Raw genomic sequence first — 13,486 nt, forward strand, 5'->3', positions numbered from 1 at the left:
AAATGAGCATTGCATCGCATTATTTTCTAAGATTTTCTATTCAGCCCTAAAGTTTTATGAATTTATGCCAAGATATAGAAGGATTGATGAGTTCTTTGATTTATTAATGTGGTGTATTATGCTGATTACTTTTCTTCTGTCAAACCATCCTTGCATGCCTGGTATAAAACCCTCTTGATTATGATGAATAATTATTTTACTGTGTTGTTGGATTCAATTTTAGAGTATTTTGTTGGGGATTTTTGCACCCTTATTCATTAGGGAAATGGGTCTATAATTTTCTTTCTTTCTTTTTTTTTTTTTTTTTTTTTTGTAATGTCTTTATCTGGCTTTGAAATTAGGGTAATATTGGCTTCATAAATGAGTTTGGTACCATTCCTTCTTGTTCAATTTTTTGGAAGAGTTTAAGTAAGAATGGTATTAAATCTTCTTTGAATGCTTGGTAGAATTCACCTGTGAAACCATCTGGTCTTGGGCTTTTCCTTTTGGGGAGTTGTTGGATGACTGTTTCAATCTTCTTACTCATAATTGGATTGCTGAGGTCTTCTGTTTATTCTAGGATCACTGTAGGTTGTTCATACATTCCTAGGAATTTTTCCATTTCAACTACACGTCTAGTTTTTGGCTTACAGTTGTTCATAGTATCCTCTTATGATCTCTTTTTTAAAAAACAAGTCAATTTTATTGATATATATTAATAAAGCATACAGTTCATACAACCAGTGGTATAATCAATGGTATTTGGTATAATCATATAGTTGTGCATTCATCACTTCCATCATTATTAGAACATTTTCATTATTTCAAAAATAAAAAAAGTAAAAAGAAAATTCTTCCTCTCTCAATTTCTCTATTTTTCCCCTGCTGTACATAGATGTTTTTTCTGGCTATTCTTGCACAATTATTTATTTATTAAAGTTTTATTGAGATATAATGTACCACATGATCTAATTCTATTGTGCTTTTTTTCTTTTTGTTCTGTTTCGTTTATTTCTGCTCTGATCTTTGTTATTTCATTCCTTTTACTTGCTTTGGGATTTGTTTCATGTTCTTTTTCTAGTTCTTCCAGTTATGTAGTTAGGTCATTGATTTTAGCTCTTTGTTATTTTTTAATGTAAGCACTGAGAACTATAAGTTTCTCTCTCAGCACTGCCTTCACTGCATCCCATTGGCTCTGATACATTGTGTTATTCCATCATGGTCAGAGAAAGGACTATGTATAATTTCAGTTTTGTTTGAATTTATTGAGATCCGCTTTATGATCCAACATATCGTCTATCCTGGAGAAAGATGAATGAGCACTTGAAAGGAATGTGTATCCTGCTGTTTTGGGGGAGCAATGTTCTGTAATAGTCTATAGGTTTAGTCTAACAACTACTTTCATTAGTGTGTACATTCATTGCAACTGATGAACGATTTTGGAGCATTGCCACTAAGCATGGATTATAGTTTACATTGTAGTTTACACTCTCCCACTCAATTCTGTAAGTTATAGCAGGATATATAGTGTCTCTTATCTGTCATTGCAATGTCATCAGGACAATTCCAAGTCCTGAAAATGCCCCCATATTACACCACTTTTCCCCTCCTTGCCTTCAGCACCTCCAGTGGCCACTGTCTCCACATCAATGATTTAATTTTTTCCATTGTTAGAAACACAGTAAGTCTGTAGCAGAATACCAGGTAAGTCCACACTGGTCCATATTTTATTCCCCAATCCTGAGGATTTTGGAATGGTGATGGCCCTGCATCTCTAATTGAGAGGGACTTGATCCTATATGGCTGATGATGGGACTCTGTTGCTTGCAGTTGTAGACTCTCTTGGTTCCTTGGTATAGTTCACCCTCATTTTTGAAAGGCAATCTTGTCAGATATAAAATTCTTGGCTGGAATTTTTTTCTTTCAGTATCTTAAATATATACCACTGCCTTCTTGCCTCCATGATTTCTGATGAGAAATCAACACTTAGCTTTATTGGGTATCCCTTGTATGTGATGAATCACTTTTCTCTTGCTGCTCTCAGAATTCTCTCTGTCTTTGGCAATTGACACTCTGATTTGTAAGTGTCTAGGAGTACATCTATTCAGATTTATTGGGATGGGAGTACATTGCGCTTCTTGGACCTAGATATCTATGTTCTTCAATAGGGTCAGTAAACTTTCAGCCATTATGTCTTCAAATATTCCTTTTGCCCCTTTCCTTTCTCCTCTCCTTCCTGGACACGTATGACACATATGTCTGTGTGTCTCTTGACATCATTTGATTCCAAGAACATGTTCAATTTTTTCCATTCTTTTCTTGATCTCTTATTTGTACATTTGGTTTTGTAGGCCCTCTCTTCAAGCACACAGATCCTTTCTTCTGCCTTCTCAAATCTGCTGTTATATGCCTCCAGTGTATTTTTAATTTCAATTATCATGCCTTTCATTCCCATAAGATCTGCTTTTTTTTAAACTTATTGAAATATATCACTCATACATACACAATAAATGTATAATAGTTGTGACCTTCAAAACAAACATATATAACATCAAACATATATAACATCTCACCCTACCAATAACTTGCATTGTTTTTAAACCTTTTTAAAGGTTTAAAATGATTAAAAAGCATTGTCAAAATGTTACTACTAAACAAAGCAGTTTTCCCCTAACCAATCCGATTGTTATCTTTATATCATTTACATATGAACATATATAAACAATTAAGTGCATAGTAAAAGTTGTGAACTTACAAAGCAAACATATATAACATCATACAGGAGTCCCATACATAAACCCTCCACCAACACCTTGCATTGTCATGAGATGTTTGTTAAAAACTATAAAAGAACACTGTCAAAAACTTACTACTAATCATAGTCCTTATCTTATATTTGTGTGTTTTTCCCCAAACCCACCCTATTTTTTTAAAAATATTTTGACAGAAGTTGTAAACATAAAACAATCATGTACATGTGCAGAATTCCCAAACAACACCCCTCCATCAACACACCACAATGTGGTGGGTCATTTGCTACAGATGAAATAATATCATCTGATTGTTACCATGTCCATAGTGTACATTTGGCTCACACTTTCCATACTGCCTCAGTATCAGGTCAGTACACCTTTTGCATAGATGCAAGAATATTATATTATTACTACTAACCACAGTCCATAGGTCACTCCAGGTGTATTTTTCCCATGCTTCTCCACATTTCCAACACCCTGCAGTAGTGATAAACATTTGTTCTAGCTAACAAAGGACACCCTTGCATCTGTACCATCAACCAAAAGTCTCACCCACCTTTTGGTTTACTGTGCTATCCAGTTCCTAGATTATTCTCAAGCATTCTATCAATTGGCATTTACATAACTAGACTGCCATTTTCAGTCACATCCCCATTTATAAACTAGCTGTTACTCAGTGTGTTATCATCCACTCTATACATTTCCACACTTTTACAGTAAAGCTAATTAAAATTCCTACATACATTAAACATCAGTAGTCCACTCAATCCTTCTCTTATCTCCTTTAAGGATCCACCACCTACCACCAGGTCTTGAAGATATTTTCCAATAATTTCTTCTAGAAGTTTTATGGTTCTTGCTTTTTAGTTTTTGGATCCATTTTGAGTTAATTTTTGGAAAAGGTGTGAGATAGGGGTCCTCTTTCCCTCTTTCAGCTATGGATGTCCAATTTTTTCAGCACCATTTGTGGAATGGATTGTTCCGCCTGAGCTGTGTGAGTTTGACAGGCTAGTCAAAAATCACTTGACCATACCTGTGAGGGTCTGTTTCTGAACCATAAATTTGGTTCCATTGGTCTATTGTGTCTGTCTTTAGGCCAGTACCATGTTGTTCTTACCATTATAGGTAGGTATTATGATTTAAAGTCTGGAGATGAGGGTTCACTTTTCCTTTTTATGGTGTTTCTTGGTCTTCAGGAGGCCTTACCCTTCCATATGAATTTAATGATCATGTTCTCAATTTTTTCTTTAATACTGGTGGAATTATCAGGATTGCATTAAATCTGCATATCAAGTTGGGTAGAATTGACATCTTAATGATATTTAGTCTTCCAATCCATGAGCATGGAATGTTCTTCCAGTTATTTAGGGCTTTTTTTAACTTGTTTTGACATTGAGTTGCAGTTTTCCAAATACAAGTGCTTTACATCATTGGTTAAGTTTATTCCTATTTGAGTTTTATCTGTCATATTTTATTTTCACCATTCTTTTGACACTTTTAGTTACTTTTATTGATATAATCTTCATTTCTAGACTATCTCTCAGGCTCCTCTCTCCCGTCTTTTCTTTTCAGGCTCTAGCACACCCTTTAGTATTTCCTGAAAATCTGGTCTCTTGCTTAGAAATTCTCTCAGTTTCTGTTATCTGTGAATATTCTAATTTCCCCCTCATTTTTGAGAGACAGTCTTGCTGGATATAAGATTCTTGGCTAGAAGTTTTTCTCTTGTAATATCTTAAATATACCAGACCACTGTCCTCTTGCCTCCATGGTTTCTGGTGAGAAGTCAGCACTTAATCTTATTGGATATCCCTTATATGTTATGCATTGCTTTTCTCTTGCTGCTCTCAGAATTCTCTGTATTTGGCCTTTGACATTCTGATGAGTATGTGTCTTGGAGTTAGTCTATTTAGATTTTTTCGGATGGGAGTATGTTGTGCTTCTTGGACATGGATATCTATGTCCTTCAATAGAGTTGGGAAATTTTCTAACATTATCTCTTTAAATATGCCTTCTGCCCCTTTTCCCTTCTCCTTCTGGAACACCCATGACATGCATATTTGGACTCCTTTTGCTGTGATTTAGTTCCCTGAGACCTTGTTCAATTTTTTCCATTCTTTTCTTCATCTGTCTTTTTGTATGTTCACTTTCAGAGGTCATTTCTTCAAGCTCACCAATCCTTTCTTCTGCCTCCTCAAATCTACTTTTATACAATTCCAATGTTTTTTAAATTTCATTGATTGCACCTTTCATTGTCATAAAATCTGCTATTTTTCTGTGTGTACTTTCAAATTCTTCTTTGTGCTCATCAAGTATCTTCTTAATATCCTTAATCCCTTTAGCCATCTCATTGAATTTGTTAAGGAGATTTGTTTGAACATCTATGATTAGTTGTCTCAACTCCTTTATGTCCTCTGGAGGCTTATCTTGTTCCTTTAACTGGGCCATAACTTCCTATTTTTTGGTGTGTATTGTAATTTTTTGTTGCTGTCTTCGCAGCTTACTAGAGTATTTACTCTGGGTGCAGAGTTTCTCTTTAGTTTAGGGCTTCCTATCGTTTCTCCCGTGCTGATTGTGCAGTAGGATCCAAGCATGTAGTTGGTGCTGTAAGCTATGGAGGCTCAAGCCACCCTCATTGCTCCAGGGACCAATGAAGCTTCTTCCAACTTTCTCCTTTGCCAAGAGTAGGGACAGCATCACAGCTCTGTGGAATAATCCACATACAGACCTAAACTGTAGTTGCCCAGAGAGAATGATGAAGCTTCACATCCCTTTCTCCCCTGCCTGGGGCAGGAATGGAGCTGCAGGTGTGGGCAGCAATTTATTCAGTGGGTCCAAGAGGACCACATTTGCCCTGGTAGACTTCTGATTTTCAGTCTATGCGAGCCAAAGTTACCTGCAGTTACCTATATAGGCTTGTGCAGGGCTCCGTGGCTTCCTCCCCACCAGAGCCAGGGCTGAAGCCTAGGCGGGTTGCAGGCTGATCTGTGTGAAAGAAACAGCTTCCTGCTAACACAGAGAGTTTCAGTCAGCCCAGCTTCCCCTCAGGCTGGGGGCTGAGTCAAAATGGTGGCTACTGGCCTCTTTCTAACTTGGGTGGGTTCACACCGCCCTGTTCCCAGGGTTATCTTAGTCAGCCAAGTCTCCCATTCAGTAGCCGAAATTGATAGTCAACCGTCTCCCCCTCCTGTTTCTGGGAAATGGAGCTTCCTATTCTCATCACAGAACAGCTCCTGGGGCGACTCATGCTGCCAGAGTAGGATAATCACCGGCCTCCTTGGCGTAGCAGGTAATTTCCTGGAGAGGTTGGCTAGGTCCCTGCAGCTTCCTTGCTGCTGGAGGTGGCACTGGGGCCTAGGCTAGATCTGCAATATGATCTGGATGGGAAGAGGCCAGTCTCCACCAGCACTGGGATTTTCAGTTCGCCCCGCTTCCCCTCATGCCAGGCGCAGAGTTAAGATGGTGGCTCCTGGCCTCTTTCTGACTTGGACAGGCTCAAGCTTTCGCTGTTCTCAGGATTATACTATAGCCCACTGAGTTTCCTCATCAATAGCTGAAACTGGTGCCCAACCGTCTCTTCCTCCCCCTTTTTGGGCAAGTGGAGCTTTCAATTCCAGCCAGGGAACAGCTCCTGTGGCTGCTTGTGCCTCTGGTGGAGGATGGGCACCGGCCTCCGGAATGTGGAGCACTCTACTTACGAGTCTTCTTGGCAAATGGGCAATCTCCTCCCTCTACTCCTTCAAAGATGTTGCAGGACGCTCTTCTGGTCTCCTGGAACCCCCAAACAGGTGCTTCAGCTAGCTCCAGAGAGCTCAGAGTGTTTGCTAACTTCCCTGTAGCAGGAGCTAACTCTAGGAGCTCCTTACTCTGCCACAGTTTTGCTGGTTGTTCCAAGACGTGCTACTTTCTAATGTATGCTTTAAAATTATTCTTTGTGGTCACCCAGTGTCTTCTTTATAGCTCTAATTTCTGTAGCCATTGAATTTATTAAGATGTTTGCACATCTACGATTAGTTGTCTCAACTCCTTTATGTCATCTGGAGGCTTATCTTTTCCTTTGACAGTGCCATATTTTCCTATTTCTTAGGATGGATTATAATTTTTTCGTTGGTGTCTTAGCATCTGGCTTACTAGACATATTTATTCTGGGCACAGTTTCTCTCTTTAGTTTAGGGCTTCCTTAACCTTTCTCCCTTGCTGGTTGTGTAGTAGGATGTAGTTGGTACTGTAAGTTCTGGAGGCTAATGTTCCATGAGTTGCCCCAAGAACCAGTGGTGCTTCTCTCACCTTTCCCTTCTGCCAGGGGTAGAGACAGAGCTGCAGTTGTGTTTAGTAATCCAAGCCATGCAGGCCCAGACCATCTATGGTTGCCTATCTTGGAGAGACAAATGAAACTTCCTACTTCCTCCCCTGCCTGGGGTGGAGATAGAGCTGCAGGTGTGGGCAAGGAAACTGACCAGAGTTACCCAGCTAGACTGATGTAGCACCAGCCCCTCTCCTCCCCTGCCAGGGGTTGGGATGAACCCTCCAGAGTGCCCAACAATTTAATCCATGCAGGCTAAATGCACCTGCAGTTGCCCTGAGAAGCTATGGGAATATTGTCCCTCTGCCTTTTAATGGGTGGGGATGGAACCACAAGCACCCAACTGACCCATCCATGTGGGCCAAAAGAACTAGCAGTTGCCCAGAGAGGATGAGGAAACACAGCTCCTCTTCTATCCTATTGGGGACTGGGGGTGGGCCACAGGCACCCAATAGTCCAGTCTGTGTGGGCTGAGAGTACCTGCAGTTGCCCAGAGAATCTGAGGAAACACCAGCCCCCTCCTATCCTATTGGATGGTGGATGAATCACAGGCATCCAACAGTCCAGTCCATGCAGGCCAAAAGAACCTGCCATGACCCAGAGAGGCTGATGTAACACAGCTCCCCTTCTATCCTATTAGGTTGGGGCTGGAGCTAGTGTCCATGTATCCAATCTGTGCAGGTTGAAAGCACCTGCAGTTGCCCAGAGAGCCTGAAGAAACACCAGCCCCCTCCTATCCTATAGTGGTGGAGGGGAGGAGATGGAATCAAAGGTGCTCAACAAACCAGTTTGTGTGAGCTGAAAGCTTCTGCCCAGAGAGGCCAAGCAAACACAGCTCCCCTACTACCCTACTGGGGTATATGGATGGAGCCCCAGGTGTCCAATAGTTCTGTCTCTGCCAGCTGAAAGTGCCTGCAGTTGCCCAGAGGTGGTACTGGTCCCCACAGTTCCCTCCCTGCCACAGATGGGGCCAGAGCCTAGGATAGGGCTGCCTTCTGACTTGGGTGGAAAGAAGCCCATCCCTACCGTCACTGTGATTTTCAACCAGCCCCACTTCCGGGGGGGGGGAGGGGGGAGTTAAAAATGAGGCTATCAACCTCTTTCCAACTTGAACAGGTCCAAACTGTAGCTATTCTTAGGACTGTACTTTAGCCAACTGAACTTATTAATCAGAAGCCAAGGTCAGTGCCCAATTGTATCTTCCTCCCGTTTCTGGGAAATGGAACATCCATCTCCAGCCTTGGGATAGCTCCCAAAGTGGCTTACATCACTAGTGGAGGATGAGCACCAGCCTCTGCAGTGTGAAGCGCTCTACTCAATTTCTCATTGCAGATGGGCAGTCTCTTCCTTCCATTCTTTGAAAGATGTTGCAGGATGCTCTCTTGGTCTCCTGGGGCCCCCAACAGGTGCTTTAGGTAGCTCTGGGTGATTATTAACTGCCTTGTAGGATAAGTTAACTCTTGGAACTCCTTACTCTGGTGCCATTTTGTTCACCCCCTCTCCCCCCATGTATTAACTCATTTTATCCTTACAATAACTCTATCAGATGATTATTTCCATTTTACCGATAAGGAAACAACATCGAGAAGTAAGTAATTTGTCCAAATTCCCAAAGCTCATTGGTAAAAGAGCTAGGATTAGGTTCAATGCTGGTTATGGAGAACTACAAGCTGTGTGTGTGTGCATGTGTGTGTATAAATTAGGCATAAAACTATTGTAAATAATATTACAGTAATATATTGGATTAGTTGGTAGGGCTTCATCACTAAAAAGGAGCTCAGTTCACCTGGGGCTCAAGTAAAATCATCCTGGGATAGTGACAAAAATTTCCGCTGATACTCCAAATTTGCAGCCTCATTTGTTGCAGAAGACCTGAGATGGCAATTCTGTTCACCTTAGTTAGGTGAATTAATTTTTGTTGCAGTTAGGTTTGCCAGAGGCAGATCTTAAGGCAGGGCCTTTTGGAGCCATTTATACCTTCCCTTGCTCAATTAAGAGATGGGGGCTGCCCCAGAAAGGAAGCATATGAGCCTGTAGCTGAGGTAGACCTTGAATGAGCTGACAGCCAGAGTCTGGGTGATGCATCTCCATGTCTGCCACAATTTTTAACCTTTAATAAAAAAGATAGTAAATTAATAGTTTATTTCTGTGGAATTTATCAACATCAAAGATGTACTGGGTTAATAATAGGGAGGTATGGAAAAAATATACCAAATGTACACTATATACCCCATATAGTTAGTGGTAATAGTCTGATGATATTATCTAGTACTCTCTAACAAACGTTTTGCAAATATGTACTTTCTTGGTGGAGGGATGTTGTACGGGAATTTCATACATGTGCATGATTGTTTTGTAAGTTCAACCTCTCTAATATACATATATATTTAAGTGCATAAAATAGCCCCAGCCCAAATACTATTATTGAATAAATGCTAGCTAACATCATCATTGGTCTAGTTGAGTTCTACATTGTCTTTATATTCTACTTTATCTCATCAACCAACAGTCAATAATAATTTATTGACAAAGCAATTACAGAAAAATTTGAGATTTTAGGACCTAAGTTAAGTCGTACACTTTATCTTAGCTGAAAGTGTTTAAACACTATTCTTCTCTAAGTATAATGTTTTGGGTTTTCCCAATTCATGAAGATGTACACCAGATGTGTGAAGTTTAAATTGGGAGCATATATAAGAGATGTTTTTTCTGAAATATAAACCATTTACAAAATGAGGTATTATACCAATATTTTTATGAAGTTTAGGCAACTCCTACAATTACAAAATTAAATTCTTTGCTCTTCAAGTCCCCAAAATAATGATTTTCACCTTTGTGATTAAAGTTCAAATGAAACACACTTAATAGGAATAATTTTAAAATAATAATGAGGGCATATGGACAGCCTATTATAAAGACCTGGAGATGGTGAAAATGAGTTTAAAGCTTAGGACCAAATGTTGGCTTCTTTATCAGTCCTAGGAAATTGTCTATGAAGTCCTGAAAACTGTTAAATTAGGGGTTAGGCTTCTTTTACCACCTGTTGCTTACCTACGGAAGCAGATCGGGTCTTTGATAACCTGCCCTTCATTAAGCATCTTCTTGAAGTCTTACATTTTTAAGAACAACAAAAAAAGCCACTCTTGCTTTAGACCACAAGCTAGGAATTCCTGTCATTAGTGCGGCGCATGAAAACGTAATTCAATTTTCATTTAGCCGTTCCTATGGTGCCTCGGATAGCAAAAATACTGCGAAAACAATGGCATTTACTGCTTAATGCTAGCCATATTTTAACAAATTCCCCTCAAGAACTGTTTTTATTTCAAAATGCCAGTTTGGAAAAAAAAGACTCCAGGTGTCTGTCTAGATGGATCTCACACAAAAAAGAACTCAAGACCTCAGTCTTGCGCTGTGCTCTAAAAAGCGGGGGAGAAGGTGGTTAAAAACTAAGGCTCAAAACCCCAAAATCTGCAGCTCGCAAAATGTGTATTCCAGAGGTGACAAGGCTTTTCTTCAGTGACGGTGTCATTTATGAGAAGGTGCATAGACAAGTAATAAAGCTGACTCTTTCATCTTTTCTGTAATACCGCGGAGAAGTCGCCTTCCCTACATATTGCTAGACGGTGGCTCCCCAACCCTACCTGGAGGTCACCCCAGAGGTCTGGAGGAACCGGCGGACCCGAGACGGTACAGCCCCAACGCCAGGCTGGCCGGCGAGGGCCCCTGGTCAGGAAATGGGCAAGGCAAGGAGAGGGCGAGTTTTCTTCCCGAATTCCTAGGGGAGGAAACATCGAAGAGGTGGTGATTGCGTAATCTGGCCCCGGGAGGCGACGTCGGGGAACAAAGAGGTTGTAGAAGCACAGCTCTGCACGTTCCTCTGCGGCACTACGAATCCTCACAAATCACGCCCGCCTGGGCAAAGCGCCAGTGTTTAAGAAAATGCAATTTCCTGTTTTCCAGTCCAAACCTGCAGGATCACAAATTCTATCGGACACCACCCAGGAATTTGCGTTTTAAACAAGCACCCCAGCGGACTTACGTCCACGGAAGTTTGAGATCAACCGCCTCACAACGGACTAACCTCGGCCTCACAGCTCGCGCTAATCCAGCGCGGCGGCTGCAGCTGGGCTGCGCCTCAACCGAGCCTGGTGCTTTCCTTTAGTTCCGCCCTGCTGCTCAGCGCAGATTGGTGGCGAGAAGCAACTCTGGCGCTGATTGGACGGCTGGGGAGCCCTCCGTAGCGACTGTAGCGTTCGGGTGCTCCACAGTGCTAAATTTATCTTCAGAGAAGCGACCTGGCCAGCAGCGAATCGGATGTCTATGGAGGTGGTATAGGCGATATCCCTGAACTGAGAGCATCACCCAGTCCCCGAATCCTTTTTTCCTCTGTTTTGTTTTCCATTCCCCTCCTCCTCCTTATCCCCCAACCCCCAGTCCGCGACGACTGGCTCTTGACCATGTTCAGGCCTCGGTGAAGGTGAGGAGCAGAGCTGCCGCCGCGGCGAAGTGGTACGCTCTGAAATGGCGGCTGTCTTGAGCTGCTTAAAATGGCGGCTGCAGACTCAGCTGGGGACGGCGGCGCTGCTCTGCAGCCCAGCCGCAGAGAAGACCGTTTTCTCCATCGCCGATGGAGATGACGTAGAGTCATAGTGTTGGGTGCTGAGACGTTTTCATGGGATTGTTAAGATAAGACGATTGCCCGTGGGAGAGTTCTGAGGCGAGGGTGGGTTCTAACAGGAAGCGAGCCCCGAGATGTAGCGATCCGTGGACGGTACGCACATGAGACAAATGCTGAGGGATACCTGACCCGGGCTATTTCTGGGTGACCGTTTAAAACTGCGTTAATGTGCTGAAAGGGGCATCCGTATCCACCTCCTGCCTAGCCTTTATATTTGGATTGCACTCCTACCTTGCGCTCCTCCCAAGAGTACTGTTAAAGCTGGAACTGTGTTAGGGTGTGATAGAGCATTGTGTTAACTGTTAGTTTTACCCCGAGAGACGAAAGATAAGGATTGTTTTGGTTGTTGGTGGTGTTTGTTTGTTTTTTAACCATTGTCAGGGAATGGAAACTTTACTCAAAGGGCAGTACTGACCCTTTGATTGGGGGAAGTACCTCTGAAGAGGTATGAATGAGGCCCTCCTTCCTAAAAACAAAGCTTCCACTGCTGTGTCCTCTTACAGCGTGGGAGAGGGATCCTAATCTTTTATGTGAACCAGAAACTTCACGAAGTTCCCTGTTGATCTGTAATGAAGAAGTAGGGTTTTCTGCTGCTGCCAAGTTGAGACCCTTGACTTTCTGACAGTTGTAATCCATTGTTATTGTTTATCCTTTTCTCTCTGCACTGCCCAACTCCTGGTACCAGATGTTTTTAGTGCTTGGGGAATTAAGGGTATTCAGGAACACAAAAGTAATAACTAAGAATGTGGACCCTGCATTAGAATTTTGGGAATTCTGTTTTTGGGTCTTCACTTACAAACCCTGTTAACAGGTGACTTAATCTCTCTCCATCTGTTTGTTCATGTCTAAAATGGAGTTATTAATAGTTATTGACTCATTTATTTTGAAGATTAAATGAGGTCATCAATATGAGGTACTTAGCACAGTTACTGGCACATTATAAAGAGTGTTTACTCAATAAAGGTTTGTAATCATAGATTGTTATTGAGGGAACAAAAATGATTATGGGAAAAACATTTATGTACTGTGTCCATCTTGATTAATTCTATTTATTTTAAGTTACCTTCAGTAAGATGTGGCTATACTTTTAAAATTAGGTTTAGTTTTTGAAAGTTTAAAAAAATACATTTCAGTGAAGTCAGGGGGTGGAGAGAACACCTCAAAAGAATGAAATTGCCAGACTGTTATGCCAGTTGAAAGTATTACCATCTTTGCCGTGCTAGGCATCTTCTATTTCAGTCCAAGATCTGCACTTCAGTGAAATCATTTCCACTCCCTGGATCTAAAATAAGTTGTAATTGATGGACATCTTAGAGGCTTTTAGTTAGTTCTGCTTGTTAGCCCAGTGTCTAAATTTAATGCTTTTTCTCATTCTAGGCTTTTTGGTTACTCCCATTTCACCCCATCCTTTAATTTTCTTCTTTTGAAGATTCTACATTTCAAGCTGCCAAGGTGGAGAGTGTGATTGCAAGAGGGAGTGCTTCTCATTTCAGGTATCTTATCCTTTGCCTGTTAATAGGAGAACCATTTTGATTCAAGATCTGACATAAAAATGCAGTCTCACTCTGTAGCTAAATCATAAAGTTTAAATTTAAAATAGCCATATTAAGATAGATGATGAATTTTCATGGCCTAACTTATAAGGCTAATGGTATTCTTAAAGGCCCTTAAATTTGCACTAACCTTCCTCCTAATTATGCCTTTTTTTTTTAATTATATAAAGAATAAACCAATAAAGGGAGAATTTCTGCTTTCTTTAGGTCTAGAGCAGTCAGG

The 13,486-nt window shown here is 41.3% G+C and overlaps 1 protein-coding gene and 1 long non-coding RNA gene across 14 annotated transcripts in view; one reads left to right on the forward strand and one right to left on the reverse strand.

Annotated features, from left to right (window-relative positions):
• Positions 1–4,999: 4,999 nt before the first annotated feature.
• Positions 5,000–11,212, reverse strand: LOC111764129 (uncharacterized). 2 transcript variants are annotated; one of them, XR_009187641.2, is made up of 3 exons: positions 11,114–11,212; positions 10,674–10,807; positions 5,000–9,142 (listed from the first exon to the last, which is right to left on the reverse strand). It is a non-coding gene; the product is annotated as an uncharacterized lncRNA (long non-coding RNA). The 2 variants fall into 2 exon arrangements; XR_011649797.1 differs by having other exon boundaries at positions 8,754–9,142; positions 11,072–11,184.
• The window catches only part of LOC101420062 (zinc finger BED domain-containing protein 5), a 52,165-nt gene continuing 49,832 nt past the window's right edge, over positions 11,154–13,486 (forward strand). For 2 of the 12 annotated variants that reach the window (XM_071217840.1, XM_058305742.2), the window contains exons 1-2: positions 11,154–11,358; positions 13,140–13,203. The gene's annotated coding sequence lies outside the window, so the exon portion shown is untranslated. The other 10 variants (XM_071217838.1, XM_058305735.2, XM_058305740.2 and 7 more) reach the window with 9 other exon arrangements.

Source organism: Dasypus novemcinctus, chromosome 10 (genome assembly GCF_030445035.2).
Source record: "Dasypus novemcinctus isolate mDasNov1 chromosome 10, mDasNov1.1.hap2, whole genome shotgun sequence".
NCBI lineage: Eukaryota > Metazoa > Chordata > Mammalia > Cingulata > Dasypodidae > Dasypus > Dasypus novemcinctus.